The following is a 19,142-nucleotide window of genomic DNA, read 5'->3' as shown; positions in this document are numbered from 1 at the left end:
CAAGCAATTTAAATGCTGACAGAAATTATAAGGGAAAAGAAAATATTGGTGAGAAGTCAAAGCCAAAGCTCAAACCTAAGTCCAAGAAGAAATCAGCATTTAAGAGTTTAAAATCACAAACACTAATAGATTCAATCTATTCAGTAGTTACAGCTTATGATGATGTTGATGATCAGAAGATACAAGAAGAAGAAGCCAATCAAACTTACAGAAGAAGAAAGATGATATCCGGAGCTGATTGGGATGAAAAATTAAAGTTAATAACAACCTCTGACAATGCTCAAGTTGAATAAGAAATAAATGTTGCAGCTCAATCAGTCACAACCTCTGATACTACTCAAGTTATTCACACTTCAAGTAAAATACAAGTTGAAGTCACAAAACCTGATTAAGAAGACTTAACCTTTGATATATCAGAATTAACTTTAGAAGAAAAGAAGAAGTTATTATGGGGAAGCAAGACACCTGCACCAGTAAGGGATTCTTCCGAGACTATAAAGAAGATCTATAGTGGAAATGCTCAGTCTAGAAGAACTGGTAGAAAAAATGGCTTGGGATATTTAAATGATGATTCTTTTATTTCTAAAGCTTTAATTCTAAGGAAGCATGAAAATCTGACAGAGATTGGTGATAACACAAAGCTTGAGGATTTGAAGAAAATTAAATCAGTTCAAATTGTAAATGATCTAATTGGTTAAAAGCTGATCTACTTTCTCGAATCTGGAAGGAGTTTGAGGATCACTCAAGAGCATTTGAAGAATAAACCATGTCAGGAGCTGGTATTCATCACTACTTTGCTTAAGGTAACTAACTCTACTACTTCTAGATGGTCTGAATTTTTGAAGAACTTAGTACAAATGAAGCAGAGAGGAATGACATACAAGTCCAATTATATTCCAAAAAATATTCAAGAATCTGGACATACTGTTGATATGCCTACTGGAGGAGCCAAAGTTGTTAGGTCTCTAGGAAGAGAAGTTCTTACTTTTAATCATGATGGGAAGAAAATTAAATTTCTGGAACTGGATGATTTGGCACTTGGAGAATGAAATATACATGACCTCAGAGCAGTTGTTTATTAGAATGATGAATCTACAGCAGAGCTCAAGGATATCAAACAACAATTACAGATGTATGTAAATGTTCTTGAAGGTCAACTACTCAAGAATTCCTTGATGAAGCTACAGGCTGTACTGAAGTGTAAGACTAAAGATAAAGTTTGGAAGCACTGACGGTAAGAAAGATTATCTGTTTGAATTTCTACATTTAGATAGTTTTGACATCATCAATTTAGAACTTGTTCATATTTCATAATGCACAAGTTGGGGGAGATTGTTAGAAGAAATTGATGATATAAGGTTATAAGCTATCAGAGATTAATATCAGATTTTAGCAGAAGGTGACGTCATCAGCATTTGTTGATCAGGAACTAACATCAGTGTTTGGTCACTACAGCTAAAGATCTAAAGATATTGAAGATGGAAACAGTTTGCAGAATTCAAGTCGGTGAAGGACTTTATTTCTAGTAGCAATCAAATTAAGGATATGTTTTATGATTCCTTATGGTAATAGAATAAGATTCCTTATTTGATTGTGTAGTTGTGCAGTATATAAGGACAGATTAGGTTAACACTTTATGTGTTGCATATTGATATATCTTTTGTGTAACCTAGTAGCTTTCAAGGAAATCTGTTGATCCATTGAAAGATTAGTTTGTAATCAGTTTTTCTCAATCAATAGAAAACTGTTCATACTGATGAGTGCTTAATTCGATTTATCTGCATAAACTGTATTCAACCCCCCTTTAGAGTTATATTAAGGACCTAACACTTGCTAAACTAGGAAACCAATCTTCTTCCAAGAAACTTTCAGCTTCCTGAAGTACTCTTCCGATCAATCTTACAACCAGCATAATCAAAATTTGTGTAGCCGATAATATCAAATCTTGTATCTTTAGGATACCAGATACGTAGATTAAGTATACACTTCAAAAATCTGAAAATTCTTTTCACGGATATCAGATATGAATTCTTCAGATCAGCTTGAAACCATGCCCACAAGCATATTACAAATATGAAATCTAGCTACCTCGCGTTCAAGTAGAGAAGTGATCCAATCATACCTTAGTAGTTAATGATATTAACCTTTTTACTAGACTTGTCTTGATCAAGTTTTATGGCAATTGGCATCAGAGTTTTTGCAGGTGTTGAATCTTCCAACTTATATTTCTACAGAAGACCTCCGATGTACTTTGTTTGATAAATGAAGATACCATCTAACTTCTGGCTCACTTGAAGTCCAAGGAAGAAATTCATCTCACCCATTATACTCATCTCGTACTTATTGTGCATAAGTTTAGCAAATCTTACACAAAGTGCATCATTTGTAGACCCAAATATACTGTCATCAACATAGACTTTCACAAGTATGATATCATTTTTATGCATTTTATGAAATATAGTCTTATCCGTGACACCTTTAGTGAAACCATTTTCAAGAAAAAATTCCAAGAGAGTGCATACCATGTTCTCGGCGCTTTCTTAAGACCATAAAGAGCCTTGAAGAGAAAATAGACAAAATCTTCAATTTTAAAATCTACAAATCCAGGGGTTGCTCTACATAGACCTCTTCCTAAATCTCACCATTCAGGAAATCACTAATATCCATCTGATATATCTTGAAGTTTGAATATACTGCAAATGCTAAAAACATCCCGATGGCTTCAAGTCTAGCAACTGGTGCGAAGGTTTCATCGTAGTCAATCCCTTATTCTTGAGAATATCCCTTAGCAACCAGTCTCTCCTTGTTCCTTATAACAATTCCATATTTATCTAGCTTGTTTCTGAAAACACACTTTGTACCAATCACATATTTATCTTTAGACCCGGGTACAAGCTTCCATACTTTCTGTCTATCGAATTGATTGATCTTCTCTTGTATAGAAATCACCCAATTTGGATCTCCCGAAGTTTCATCTACTTTCTTTGGTTCCATTTGAGATAGAAACCCAGAATAAAGAAATTCATTCGATGTAGCTCTTTTAGTCTGAACAGTTTCCTCTGCATTGCCAATGATCAAATCATGGGTATGAGATTTATTCTAACTAATTTCTTTAGGCAAATTAACTCTTGATAATTCAGGATATTCTCCATTCTTATCATTATGACTTAGGGATCCTTGTTCTGCTTCTTATTTAGCTCCCTCTGAGTTGTTACCAGATTGATCTCCAGAATCTAAAACTTGAGGACTTGTCTCAGAAATAGTGTGACTTTGCTCTTCTGCATCTCCAATGTCACCACTATCACCTGGGCCATCAAAGTCTGAATCAGAATTATGATCATTATCAAGATCATTGCCATTATCATTACCATCTGGAACAACCCCAGGTTCATCTTCGTCATTAAAAAGATCTTCTACATCATGATTATCTGTATTATCTTCCTTCTGAATACTTGGGAGCTTAGTGTCATAAAAATTTACATTAAGGCTCTCCACAACCTTTTGATCATTAATCACATACACCATATAAGCTTTTGCCTCTAGAAAATAGTCTAAAAAGATACCTTCTTTAGCCTTAACATCAAACTTGCCAAGATGCTCATCGTCCTGAAACACGAAGCACTTTCCTCCAAACACGTGAAATTATTTCACTGATGGTTTCTTGTTTGCCATGAACTCATAAGGGCTCTTCTCGTACATCTTGTTTATCAAGGTTTTGTTTAGATATAGCATGCAGTGTTAACTGCTTCAGCCCAGAAGTAGGTCAAAAGATTGGCTTCATTAAGCATAGTCCTTGCAGCTTAAAATAATGTTTGATTCTTCCTCTCAACCACTCCATTCTGTTGTGGTGTCCTTGATGCTGAAAACTTTCTTGAGATTCCCCTCTCAGTACAAAAATCATTCAACTTTACATTTCTGAATTATGTTCCATTATCTGATCTGATGGTACGAACATGCACTTTAACTTCTAACTCAATATTTTTGATGTAATCAATAATTATATCAGTTGCTTCATCCTTTGAATGTACAAATAACACCCACGTGTATCTGGAAGAGTAATTACAATCACTATGCCATATTTTGTTTTTGACATAGACATGATATTGACCGGGCCAAAAAATTCCATGTGAAGGAGTTGTAGTAATTCAGTGATGTCAGTCATTGTCTTCCTTTTCTGTGATGCTTTCTTTGATTTTCCTTTCTCACATGCTTCACAAAGTCCAAATATAATGTTATCAACATAGACTTGCACAAGTATGATATCATTTTTATGCATTTTATGAAACAGAGTCTTATCTACGACACATTTAGTGAAACCATTTTCAAGAATAAATTTCAAGAGAGTGTCATACCATGTTTTCGACACTTGCTTAAGACCATAAGGAGCCTTGAAGAGAAGATAGACAAAATCTTCAAACTCGAAATCTACAAAGTCAGGGGTTGCTCCAGGTAGACCTCTTCCTAAATCTCACCATTCAGGAAAGCACTTTTCACATCCATATGATATATATTTTAGTTTGAATATACTGTAAATGTTAAGAAAATCCCGATGGCTTCAAGTCTAGCAAATGGTGCGAAGGTTTCGTCGTAGTCAATCCCTTATTCTTGCGAATATCCCTTAGCAACCAGTATCGCGTTGTTTCTTGTAACAATTTCATCTTCATCGAGCTTGTTTCTGAACACCCACTTTGTACCAATCAAAGATTTATCTTTAGGCCTGGGTACAAGCTTCCATACTTTCTGTGTTTTGAATTGATTGAGCTCCTCTTGCATAGAAATCACCCAATTTGGATCTCCCAGAGCTCCATCTACTTTCTTTAGTTCTATTTGAGATAAAATTCCAGAATAAAGAAATTCACTCGATGTAACTCTTCTAGTCTAAACAATTGCCTCTACATTGCCAATGATCAAATCAGGAGTATGAGATTTATTCTAACTAATTTCTTTAGGCAAATTAGCTCTTGATGATTCAACATGTTCTTCATTCTTATCATTCTGAATAGGGGATCTTGGTTCTGCTTCTTGTTCTGCTCTATCTCTGAGTTATTGCCAGCTTGATCTCCAGAATCTGACACTTGAGGACTTGTCTCAGAAATAACGTGACTTTGCTCTTCTACATAACCAATATCACCATTGTCATCTGGACCATCAAAGTCTAAATCAGAATTATGATCATTATCAGGATCATTGCCATTGTCATTACCACATAGAACAACCCCAGGTTTGTCTTCATCATTTGAAAAGTCTTCTACATCAAGATTATCTAAATTATCTTTTTTTTGAATAGTCGGGAGCTTAGCATCATAAAAATTTACATTAAGGCTCTTCACAACCTTTTGATCATTAATCACATACACCCTATAAGCTTTTCACTCTATAGAATATCCCAAAAAGATACATTTTTCAGCCTTAGAATCAAACTTGCCAAGATGTTCATCATCCTTAAACACGAAGCAGTTTCCTCCAAACACGTGAAATTATTTCACTGATGGTTTCTTGTTTGACATTAACTCATAAGGGATATTCTCGTACATCTTGTTAATCAGGGTTCTGTTTTGAGTATAACATGCAACGTTAACTGTATCATCCCAGAAGTACGTCGGAAGATTTGCTTCATTAAGCATAATCCTTGCAGTTTCAACCAATGTTCGATTTTTCCTCTCAACCACTTCATTCTATTGTGGTGTTCTTGATGCTTAAAACTGTCTTGAGATGCTCTTCTCAGTACAAAAATCATTCAACTTTGCATTTATGAATTATGTTCCATTATCTGATCTGATGGTACGAACAGACACTCTAGCTTTTAACTCAAATTTGTTGATATGATCAATAATCATATCAGTTGTTTCATCCTTTGAATGAACAAATAACATCCACGTGTATCTCGAATAATAATTAACAATCACTAAGCCATATTTTTTTCTTGAACATAAACATGACATATAAAAACACTAAGCCATATTTTTTTCTTGACATAAACATGACATAGAAAAACACTAAGGTCGAACACTAAGGTCGTTAATTTGATAGAAGAGAAACAAGACCGTGTACTATTTTTTTAATGATATAAAATAATTGTGAAGATTTATGTAGTTATTTGTGCGCTTCTAATTCAAGTTGCGTTTAATGTTTTCGAGATTAAAAGGTTTTTTTCCAACAAACTTATACATGATATTTTGATTTTCTGATATCCAAACTTTAAGGTTTGATAACCAAATATAGTGATACTTTGAGGTCAAAAATCCTTCTAAGCCAAAATTTTATAATGCTTGAAGTTTGGTGTAACAATCAAATATAACGATTGGTGATAGTTCCATGTACTTGAATTTCAGTGAAGTACTGTATTTTTATTTTATTTTTCTCATAAGCTAGTCATTTAAGGGCTAACTTCAATATGTTATTTTTACATGAGTGAATAAAAGTGACCACCATCTTAATAATTTGACATATAATGAGATATCTTGTGTATACATATAACACATTTATGTTTAACTATTTACTGCTACTTTGTTGATTCGTTGTTCACGTACTATTTAAGAGGAAGCAACTTTATAGCATTTGGAGACTTAGATATGAAGTGATCTATGCCCGCTTCTATAAAACTTTCATCTATGGTCATCACATCAGTCATCACTAACGGTCACTGCAAGTATAATCCACTCCCATTTCTCTCAAGGTTTTGGTCGCCTAAAAGAAAAATATCAAAAATAAATATAAGGATATTCAATTATAATGAAATCTGCAAATATTTTCAAAAATGAGATTATACATTGAAATAAACAACTAACCTCAACACCATCCATTATTCGCATTTGAAAATCCATAGTTATTAGGTCAAATTGCGCTCCTGGTTGAAATAATTGAAACATTTTTTTGTTTTCAACTGTGAATTTTTTAAACCCAAATAGTGTTAGAATAGCTATATAATAACTCCTAATAAATGAACTTATCTTCAATACGGGATTTGTTTTTTCTTTGTAGTCATATTTTCGATAACAACCTTATATCTAAAATAATAGTTAAGGATGGTATCACCAGTTACCATATATCACAGATAAAAAAAACTATACATGAAGGGATTAGCGAAAATAATATTTTCTTAGCATAAAAATTATATGGTTGATTAATAATTTTGTTAATTTACTTCACAATATATTTGTGTAATATATAAATTTTAACATTTTTCCTTCCTATATTCCTATTATTTGTAAGCAATAATTTAGGAAAGCATAAAATTACCCACAATTTCTTGGAGGGACCTCCTCCTCTCCTTCCTTCACTCCTTGATCCAATTTTTTTTCCGGAGCATTTTCTTCATTGTTTTCTGTAATAATTTATTTATACATATATTAACATAACATAAATCAAGAGTAATTTAATTTCTAAATATGTTTGGGAGCATACTAAATTAAAATTGTAATATACCTTTAAATGTTTTAGTGCCTCAATGATGACGAGAGGGGACCATGTCACTGCCAAACACACTTTAGTTAGATCTGAGGGAGATACGGGGGGTGAGAGGTATAAGCAGACAAATTCTTATATAGATAAAGATGCTAGAAAAATTGAAAATATAAAATAGAAATATATGGATTACTATCTTCCCACAACACTTCACTTTCAAAAGAAAACTATATCATATATAAAAAGAAGCTTGTCGTCTATTTAGAAGAGGTGCGGCTATGGTAGAAGGATAGAATCATATATATAACCTAAAAATATAGTGTTTGGGCCTTATAAAAATCCACTTGAGCTAATAGGCCCTCTAGGCCAGGTAATCGGGCCTTGTAAGTAAAATGGGCCAAAATTATGTAACCAGTAAATATTACAAGTAAAGTGACTTAAAATTGTATAGGTTTATGAAATATGATGAATTACACTTTTTGGATAAATAAAATCTAATGAACTAATCAATTTTAAACAGTTAAAATAAATACCTATTTAAATGACTAATACAATTATAATTTATAAAATAACACAATTTATTTTATTATTGTTATTGTCTTTTTTATAATGTTAAATTATAAATATACAATTATTTAAATTATTATTTTTTAATAATTTCTGTAAATTAATATTTTGAAATACTTTATTCAAACTGGATAATATTGACATACTTTTTTATTAAGTAACTTTTTTACTGAGTAACATATTTGTATTACTATTATGATACATACATGATAGATCATGTTTATAATTTTGTAAACTATTAATTTGAGTATGGAGTTATATACAGCACCTTTGAGTTCATGACATTTATGATAGATTTTGGGTTTGTGCATAACTTTAGTTTCATTTGGTAATCATTTTTTATGGTCATCAAATGATCCCTTACCCTCTCATACTTAGGTTAATGATTTATCAATACAAATTTTTAAATATATTTTAAAAAGATATTTTTTCCCATATCCAAAAATTATAAAATATTATCAATTCATAAATTTTGGTATTATAATAGATAGTAGGTATATATATCACTTTATTTTATTTTCCGATTTTTAATTATTTAAATTGAATAACTAGATTTACAGAATTCTAAATCTCTAGGAAAGTGGGAGACACAATTTACTTTAATACTAAATAGCTTTATATTTGTAAGTTCTAAAAAATGTAAACAGCTAAAGTGATTGTTATTATTTAAAATTTGAATTTTTATTATTATTTAAATTATTTACCTTTTCATATTTGTTATTATTTTCGAAAGATTAATAAGTGATTTCATAGTTTTAGTAAATATTAATTTTCTAATATTTTGTATATTTTTAGTTATATTTACTTTTTTTCGTTTATTTGATTAACAATTTAACTTTTTATTTTTCTCTTTATAATAAAAATTTGAAGTATAATTATTTTGAATTATTATATAGATACATGATTACATTCAAGGGGAACACTAATGTAAGACTAATAATAATTTTAAAAATTCACCACATGTATTATATTGTACAAAAGTGACAAATATATATTTATTTAAAATAACGCAAATTTTTCCCTTTAGATTATAATTATAATGTAACACGTGTGAAATTTAAGTAAGTAAATTAGTACACCATTTTATTTTGGAATTCTAATAGTCAACAACAATTATTAATAAAAAATAATAATATTAATAATAAAACTCCTAACTATTGAAAATATAGAGAACCTCGAGTGCGAAATTCTACGATTTCATTTGACTTATAATTGAGAGCCGTGAAAGTTACTATTTTACAAATAATAATGTGATAATTTTTTCTATTTTGATTTAATTTATTTACTACTATGTATTTTGATAAAATTATAGAGAGTATGTGGCTAATTTATTTAAATAGTTGTGATCCCTAATCCGAGAAATATATTTTTTATTATTATTTTGTTGGTATTCAAATATTAATATTTTATACTATAAAATTTCTTATTGGATTGATTTAATCGCATTTTTCATTATTATTAGTTCATTATTTTAAATGAATCGAATAATTAATATTTAAATTATTAAATTTTAGATTTAAAAAGGTATATTCAAGAGATTTATTAAAATTAAAATTTGCTTACTATATTAATAGCAAAGTCAATAGTTAATTTTGTATTACTATTATTAATACGGTTTTAAAAGAGATGATGATTATAGGTTAGAATATTTTTTTAATTTGAAAAAATTAGGTAAATGAGTAAGATTATATTTTTATGGAAATGTGGAGAGGATAGAAAAACTGAGTTAACTCTAAAAATATTAAATTCTCGTATAAATATAATTGGAACCCCATTTTTTTTTCATTTCCAAATCCTATCACACCATCTAATTGTAAATTGATTATATATTTGAAACCAAAAGGTTACAAGGATATTCAAAACCTGGAAAAGAAATCAAGTTGGTTTGGAGGTTTGATAAGAAAAATTTTAAGGGTGAAATTATTTTATTGATATTAATTGGGTTGAGATACTTGAATTTGAAGAAATAAGATTCACTTGATTTTAATCCTACCTTGCTTAAGGTAATTAAATTCTTTTCTTATTCTTCAATTTTGATTAATGAAGTACACGATTTATATAACAATATTTCCTTTGTGTAATTAAGGAAACTTAATTTGGTATTAATGAGGGGTGATGAATGAATTACGTTATAATTTCTCTTGGTGCTATCTTTGGAAATATATGTAACTAATGAATTTGTTTTATTTCTTGAGTATATTAAAATAATTTCAGTTTGGTAAATAGTGGTGGTTAGGTTACTAGGACCCAATTGATTAAAATTGGGTTATATCCAAATTATTTGAATTTAGGGTTTTGAAGAATTGGAGTTTTCATTTGCTGTTTTGGCTAGTAAAAATCGATGATTGTTTGGTAATGTATGTATGGTGGGCAATTATTTTCGGAGGGGGTTGTATAGTTAGCGGCTGGAGGTGGCTCGAACCATCGCTGCAGCAGCGTCGTGGCGACGGCGGTGGGTGTTGTTGTAGAGGGGAAGAAACGGAGAGGAGGACGGAGGGTTGTGAGGTGTGATTGTTGTGCTTTTTTTCGTGTGTGTGTTAGTGTTGGTGTGTGGTTTTTGTCTTGGAAAAACAAAGCCACCACCGTCGGTGGTGGTGGCAACATTGGTGCAGATGATAAGGAGGAAGAAAAAAAGAGGGGGTCGAAGAGAGAGAGGGGGAGGAGAACTAGAGAGAGAACGAGAAATTCGAAGAGAGAGAAGACCGGGGTTTGGACAGAAAATGAGGTCGGGGATGAATATGAGAAATCCGACTTGGGGAATATATAGATCAGGAAATAGGGAGTATAAATTAAGAAGAAAAATTGAGTGTGGGCCTCGCCAGAAATTTGCCGACCGGTGACCGGACCGCAGCCGCCACCGGCGGCAGCTATGGTGAAGGTGGGGAGGTGAGGAAGAAGAGGGAGGGGCATAACAATCTTTTACTAATTAATTATTTGAATTGTCAAATTAAAGAAAGATAAATAATAGTAATAAATAAATAAAAGTAAAAATAGAAAATAAAGTGAAGGGGTGGAGATGGGTAGTAATTAGGTAATTTAGAATTTAATTTAAATGGTAGAGGTGAGAAAATAATGGATTATTAGTAAATTATCAAATTGACTTGAACAGATATTAATTACAAGTAATTAAACGATAAAATCAAGATTGTCTCTAGACTTTAATTGTGAAATTTTATTTTTTGTAAGTAAATAATATTTTGTAAAGTGAGAGATTCAAGTAATAATTATAGCCCAATAAATAAAATGAGACGGGATCGATCGTTAAATGACCAGAAGAAATTTACTCGAAATGAATGTTTCTTGTGATTAATAAAAATAGAAAATAATAGAATCGATATTGAAACATTAAAGTAATATTGTCTATGTGTGTGGTGAATTTACATATTTAAATCAGATATTATAATTTGTGAGTAATTAATATTTTGTAATTTGGGATATTTTCTTCACTTAAAAGAAGAATATTTTGATGGACATAATTTGAGAACGAGCGTAACATTAGATTATTTAAATGACTAATCTAGTTACTCCAAAAAGCCAAATAATTCCCTTGTTAGATAATAAATTTGATTTGAGTTTTATTAATAGCAAAAGGTGAGTTATTAAAATTACCATTTAAGAAAAATAAACGTGTAAGTGGTCGATAAATATTAAATTAATATCTAAGGTTCATAAGAATGCATATTCTTGAAAAGACGAGAGAGGCTCAAAAGATGTGCTCCGTGTGTGTGTGTCATCCTTAATGTGTTCAAGTATTGGTGCAGACTCTTTATAGGATGCACTAGGGAGAGTACTCTTTTTAATAGAGATACCATGTTGAGAGGATGCCCCTAGAATCTATTTTATGCCCTCTTTTATAACTAAATCCTTTTGGGAGGATACAGAGGTGGCTTAAATGGTCAACTCAGTTTGATTTGCCTTATTTGGTTTCTTGACCAAGGTTGACTCTGGTTTTATTTGATCGTCACCACTCTCATTTATCACAGTTAAAGGTGCCTATTTTCTCTTTTTTTTACTCACTTCACATTTTTGAGAGGGTGAAGTGGTTGGTTTCCTAGCTTCTAATGGTAAAGAAGAAAGGGTCTCAGTTTTGGAAGGCCCATGTTGGTGTTCCTATGTTTATTCTTCCATGGGTACAAGAGCCATTACTATACCAGATGAGATTGTAGAACTCATGTCAGGCATAGGGTAAGGGTAAGTATTGAATCTCTCCAACATAGGTGGAGTGATTTTGAGACTTATAGTTAACTTATTCTTTGTAGTAGGTGAACCAAATAAAATTTTGGACACTTACTTACAGTTGCCTATTTGTGTTTTATCTATACCATTGAGTAAATGAATGTCTTGAACTTTATGGTTCCTGCAGAATTAGCATCCCCACATTGATGTGTTGTTGTAGGTCATGGAGAATATCAGCTTCTGGACCACACTTGAAATGTTATCATACCCTGTCGTCCTACATGTGAAAGCTCTCACAATGGAGTCAAACAGGAATGACCATTCCTTCCTCATGTTCTTCTTGTTCAGGCTAGCTAAGTTGATCCTTTCACTATAGTTGATGAATTCCATGAATTCAGCTAGCTCGTCTTGCGTTAGGACTTCCATCAGCTTGTCAGTAGGAATCCCCAAAGCCATATTTACATCATTTTCAGAAAACTCCACCTGTTGGCCTTGAATGGAGCAATTAACCATCATGGACATAGCTTGGTTCTCATGCACCACTGTTCTTATCACAACTGTATTACAAAAATCCCTAAGAACATCCAAGTATAGTACTGGATTTGCAGTTAGAGCACCTGCAAATTAAGTTTTAGAATGAAACTTCACAAAGCTCTTGAAACTGTTAGGAGCTTGATTTGCATCTGTGAAGGCAAGATAGTTGATGCCCTCCTTTAGAATGAAAGGTATAACTGTGTGATGGCATTGTAAGTGTTTGAATTTGAGTGGGTAAGAGAAATTAGAAAGAAAGAGTTCAAAATGAGATAAAATGGTTTGGATTTGAAAAAATTAGGTCACTTAGAGATCTTGATGGCGTAAAGAGGTGTATGTCGAGATTTCTGGGTATTTATAGTAAAAGGTAAATGACTTATCGAGAACTCAAAATAAATGTTTGGAATTTGCTTATCGAGAAGTCATATTGAGAGAATAGATACATATTGATATGTCATTTTCCTGACTCTTACCGAGAAATAGAAAATGACTTATCGAGATGTCAAATAAATACCTTGTTTGTCCTGAATAGACTGAATTGTTCCCAATTTTTATTTGAATAAATAAAAATAAAATCAGGAGGATTTTATCAAAAGTATTTTACCAAAATAATTTATTAAATTAAATTATCTCATTTCTAAGTTGTTGATAAGTCTAAAATTTATACATGTAGAGAACTCTGTGAATTATCACTTATCGAGATCTCTAAAATGACTTATCGAGAAGTCAGAAAAATGACTTATCAAGAACTCACTCGATAAGTTTTAAAATGACTTTTCGAGAAGTCAATTAGAGTTATCGAGAACTTAGTTCTCTATATACTTTTATTCTTTTTGATTATGTCCCGTGCTAATTTCACATATTAAAAGTGTAAATTAACATTTAGACAGTTTTCTCAGAATTGAAGAATTTTAAGCTAAATTTTGAATTTTGAAAAATAAATATACAGAGATTTCTGAAATATTTATAACTCATATTCCAGTTAATTTCCAATTAATTAATTTTGATTTATTAGAAATTAATCTGCTGCAAAAATTAACTGAGTTCTTGCCTTTAATATGAAGAATTTAGCATTCCAATTTCTCCTACAAGTCAAGTGAAAGTTGCTTCATCCAAAGGTTTAGTAAAATGTCAGCTAACTGTTTTTCTATTGAAATAAAAATGAGCTCAATGGTATCATTCATTTGCATCATGTTCTCTAATAAAATGGTACCTTACATCAATTGTTTTGTTCTAGAATGATTAACTGGATTAGCCACAATAGATATAACACTAGTACTGTCACACATAATAGGAATTTTGTGTAATACTAGGTCATGATCCATTAGCTGATTTCTAATCCAAAGCACTTGAACACAACAACTTCTAGCAGCTATATATTCAGCCTCAGCTGTGAAAGTTGACACAGATTGTTATTTCTTGCGATACCAGGATACAAGTCTTTGTCCGAGAAATTGACAGCTTCCAGTAGTGCTCTTTCTGTCAACCCTACATCTAGCAAAATCTGCATCTGTGTATCCAACAGCTTCAAATCATGTTTTCTTAGGATACCATAATCCCAAGTTTGGAGTCCCATTTAAGTATCTGAAAATTCTCTTCACAACCATCAAATGTGATTCATTTGGATTGGCTTGAAATCTTGCACACAAACATGTTTCAAACATAATGTCTGGTCTACTAGCAATCAAATATAACAAAGATCCAATCATTCCTCTGTAACCTAAAATGTCTACAGTTTTTCATTTCTTATCTTCATCCAACTTAGTAGTTGTTGTTAGAAATATGTTATGAACTTGATGATAAGTTAAATAAAACACCTTAGTAGATTTAACTTAGTATTTTTGTAGCTCTCGACGGATGTTTTATTGTAATCCCAACGGATGATCTTTATAGTCCCGACGGATGACAACTGAACATCCATCGAGAGTGTAGCTTATGTAACAATAAGTATTGCATCACATTTCAGCAAACAATAATGTTTTAATCTAGTAGATTTTGTAGGATTCTCTAAGTCATGTTGACTACTAGATTGATATACAGAATAGGTTGGCTTATTGTAAATATAAGATTTCTTGTAATTCTGTATAAGTGAAATGGAGTCAAGTGACAGATGGGCTTCCAACGGATGATCTACAAAGACTACCGACGGATAATCAACAAGGCTCCCGACGGATGACCAACGCAGTCCCAACGGATAATCATAATTCAAAAAGAGCAGTTGACAGTGACAACACAGTCACATGCATCGAGTGTTTGTAAATGGAATGTGGAAGCCTAATTACAGGTTTTAGAGAACAAAGAAGCATTACCATTTTCATGTAATTATGAAGATATTCAAAGATGCTGGAATAGAGTAGTGAAATAGCATGGAGTTAGACTAGATATAGTTTGTCTTATTATCTTGTCTTACTGTCATGTAACTTGCTAATAAATAAACCAAGTGTAGCAAGCAGAAAATAACTAACTGAGTAAGCATAATTTTCAGAGAGATAGAAAAAGCTGTATCTGTTAAGAATTTCTCTATAGTTTGTTTGTTCACTTGTAAAGCAGCTGTGTGCTATTCAAGCATCACCGAGTTCTCATACTAATATATATCTCTGGTGGATAAGTTCAAATCCACCAGAAAGTTTTAAAGCTTTGTGTTTTATTACTTTGTGTTTTGATTTCAATTCAAGTTTCATTCCGCACTTCTTGCAAAATCAAACACTGTTATATATATTAAGTAGAAACAGTCTTAAAATTTAAAAAAGAGCCATAATTACATTCAACCCCCCCTTCTGTAATTCTTGTTGCATTGTTTGGGAATAACAATTGGTATCAGAGCAAGCTCTTGAAGTACAAAGAGTTTAAAGATCACAACAATCAACAAGATGAATAAGAAGGATATTGGAGTGAAAATTCTATTTCTGGACAAAAATAACTATCACCACTGGAAGGTGAAGATGCACCTACATCTTCTCTCTCAAGATGAAGCTTATTTGGACTGTATTGAAAGAGGTCATCATGTCCCTATGAAAGTTGCTACAGGGAATGAACCATCAGTTCCAAAGCCTAGACATGAGTGGTTTGATTCAGACATTAAGCAAGTCAGGAAAGATAAAAAGGCCATGAATATACTGTTTAATGGTGTTGATGGTGATATATTTGACAACATCATAAACTGTAAAACAGCTAAAGAGGTTTGGGACACAATTCAAATTATTTGTGATGGTACTGAGCAAGTCAGGGAGAACAAGATGCAACTTTTGATTCAACAATATGAGCATTTTCACTGTGAAGAAAGTGAATCACTCACTGATATTTTTAGTAGATTTCAAAAACTACTGAATGCTCTCAAGTTACATGGAAGGTTCTATCAAACAAAAGACTCAAACCTCAAGTTCCTTAGATCTCTGCCCAAGGAATGGAAGCCAATGACAGTCTCATTAAGAAATTCTCAAGATTACAAGGAGTTCACATTGGAGAGATTGTATAGTATCCGGAAAACCTATGAGCTCGAAATAGAGCAAGATGAAAGGATGGAGAAAGGAAGAAAGAAAGGAGGATCCATTGCACTTATTGCTGAGCAAGAGAAGGAAAAGGAGATGAATGTTGAAGCTGTGGAATCTACATCAAACTCAAGGGTTTGTGAGAGCAAGGGTAAAGGGCTGGTAGCAGAAAATGAAGAACAGTTGAGTTAAGATGACATGGATGATATAGATGAGTATCTAGCATTCTTATCCAGGAGATTTTCCAAGCTCAAATTCAAGAAGAATTTTGGAGCAGCTATGCCAAACGGAAACATGGTTGATAAGTCTAAATTCAAGTGTTTTAGATGTGGCTTAGCAGGTCATTTTGTCAGTGAATGTAGAAAGCCCGATTCTGATAAAAAGAAGTTTGAGCCCGTTGATTATAAGCAAAAATATTTTGAGATGCTCAAACAAAAGGAAAGGGCTTTCATCACACAGGAGAATGACTGGGCTGCAGATGGATTGGATGAAGATAAAGAAACAAGCTATGTCAACCTAGCGCTAATGGCCGAATCAGATGAAACAGAGACCAGTTCATCAAAAAATCAGGTAATCACAACTAACCTAGCACATTTATCTAAAGATGAGTATAATGATGCAATAAATGACATGTCTACTGAACTATATCACCTGCGTGTTACACTTAAGTCTCTCACTAAAGAAAATAATAAGATTAAAGAGAACAATGTGTTTTTAAGTGAAAGAAACAATGTGCTAGAGACTCAATTCATTGAGTTTGAAAAATTGAAATTAGAATGCAAGGTTGCTAAGGATGAACTAACAAAATTTTTAAAGAAAGAGGAGATTTTAAGAAAGCAACTCGAACGAGAACAGGAAGTGATTAAGGTATGGAAATCATCTAGAGATGTCCATGCTCAAATCACTAAAGTTCAAGGTATAGAGCTTTCTGTGATGCAGCCTGGAAAAAGAATAAAGAGAAGCTTGATTCCAACTTGGTTGAAGGACTTTCAACAGATGTGGACTCGACGGATGATGAAAATTATTCGTCGAATAATCAAAAGGATTATCTGTCGAAAGACAATGAGCCACATTCGTCGAATGGTAGTAAGCCAGTTAGCAAAGCTAAGCTAGCTAAGTTGAATGATAAATATGGATCAGTTTCTAAAAACTTTGTTCCAGGAGAATCAAGTCAAGTGAGGAAAGAAAAGAGAATTAATGTTGGGCATCTGTCTATCAAGCAATTGAATGACAGATTAGAAAAGATTGAGGTTAAAACAGAATCAAAAAGGAAAAATAATAGAAATGGGAAGGTAGGGATTAACAAACATAACAACTACACACCTGATAAATATGCTCCAAAAAAATCTGTGTTAAGTGTGGTAGTGTTAATCATTTGTCTGTTAACTGCAAACTTGCTTTGCCTACTCCCATGCCTGCACCTTCTTCTTTTCCCAACATGACCGCCATGTCTGCAATGCCTATGAATGTTTTTCCTGCACAAAATATGAAGGCACAATTTGCTAATATGCCATTTGCACCTAATCCTTATTATGCTACATTTAGTATGCCTCAAATGCCATTTAGCATGCTATACTTGAATAACATGTTTGCAAATAGCATGTCTTTTCATGTAAACTAAAATATTCATGATAATTCTGCTTCAATGAACAGTTTCAAAGGTCCAACTCAAATGAGAAAGGATGAATCTGAAATACCTAAGTCAAATGAGGTCAAACCTAAGAAACCAAAGAAAAAGACTAATAAGGCAGGACCCAAGGAAACTTGGGTACCCAAATCAACTTGATTTGACTCTGATGTGTGCAGGGAAATAGAAAGAATCTTTGTTATCTAGATAGTGGTTGCTCAAGGCACATGACTGGAGATTCTACCCTGCTCACTGAGTTCAAGAAAAGAGCTGGCCCAAGTATCACCTTTGGAGATGACAGCAAGGGTTATATTATAGGATATGGCTTGATTTCAAAGGATAATGTCATCATTGAAGAGGTTGCCCTAGTGGATGGACTCGAGCATAATCTATTGAGTATCAACCAGCTTTGTGATAAGGGCAACTCAGTCACTTTCAATTCTGAAGCATGTCTTGTGACCAACAAGAAGAGCAACAAAGTGGTTCTTACTGGAGTGAGAAAAGGAAATGTGTACCTAGATGATTTCAACTCATCAAATACAGAATCAGTAACTTGTCTTCCCAGTAAAGCAAGTCAAGATGAAAGTTGGCTATGGCACAAGAAGTTGTCTCATCTAAACTTCAAGACCATGAATGAGCTAGTCAAGAAATATTTGGTTAGTAGTATTCCTCAAGTGGAGTTTTCAAAGGATGGATTGTGTGATGCCTGCCAAAAGGGAAAGCAGATTAAAGCATCATTCAAGAAAAAGCTTGATTCAACAATTGAAGAACCTTTGCAACTGTTACACATGGATTTGTTTGGACCAATCAATGTGTTGTCCATCTCTAAGAAAAGATATTGCCTAGTAATTATAGATGATTTCTCAAAGTTCTCTTGGACATATTTTCTAAAATCCAAAGATGAAGCTAGTGAAATCATCATCAATCACATAAGGCAAGTCAACAATCATCCTGACCTCAAAGTAACAAGAATCGGGAGTGATAATGGAACTGAGTTCAAAAATTCAGTGATGAGATCATTTTATGAAGAGAATGGGATTATGCATGAGTTTCTGCAGCTAGAACTCCACAACAAAATGGAGTGGTGGAAAGGAAAAATAGATCTCTTATTGAAGCTGCAAGAACAATGCTAGAAGAATCGAAGTTACCAACATATTTTTGGGCTGAAGTTGTGAATACTACATACTACACTCAGAATATTTCTTTGGTTAATCAAGCAAAATGCATGACACCCTGCCAATTGTTCAAGAATAGGAAGCTGTAACACCCCCAAATCCGGGGTCGGGGATCCGGGTTGTCACGAGTCCCATTTCCCTTAATAACACCCAATCTTAATAAACAATCAACTA

At 32.6% G+C, this 19,142-nt stretch overlaps 1 long non-coding RNA gene across 2 annotated transcripts; it reads right to left on the bottom strand.

The window, feature by feature from the left end:
- Window positions 1–6,340: 6,340 nt before the first annotated feature.
- On the bottom strand, window positions 6,341–7,661 carry LOC141693922 (uncharacterized). Of its 2 annotated transcripts, XR_012563306.1 has the most exons (4): window positions 7,426–7,661; window positions 7,244–7,324; window positions 6,789–6,883; window positions 6,341–6,687 (listed from the first exon to the last, which is right to left on the bottom strand). It is a non-coding gene; the product is annotated as an uncharacterized LOC141693922 (long non-coding RNA). The 2 variants fall into 2 exon arrangements; XR_012563307.1 differs by lacking the exon at window positions 6,789–6,883.
- Between the last annotated feature and the right edge of the window lie 11,481 nt (window positions 7,662–19,142).

This window comes from Apium graveolens, chromosome 10 (assembly GCF_009905375.1).
Source record: "Apium graveolens cultivar Ventura chromosome 10, ASM990537v1, whole genome shotgun sequence".
Lineage (NCBI taxonomy): Eukaryota > Viridiplantae > Streptophyta > Magnoliopsida > Apiales > Apiaceae > Apium > Apium graveolens.
This window is presented reverse-complemented; position numbering and strand designations above follow the sequence as displayed.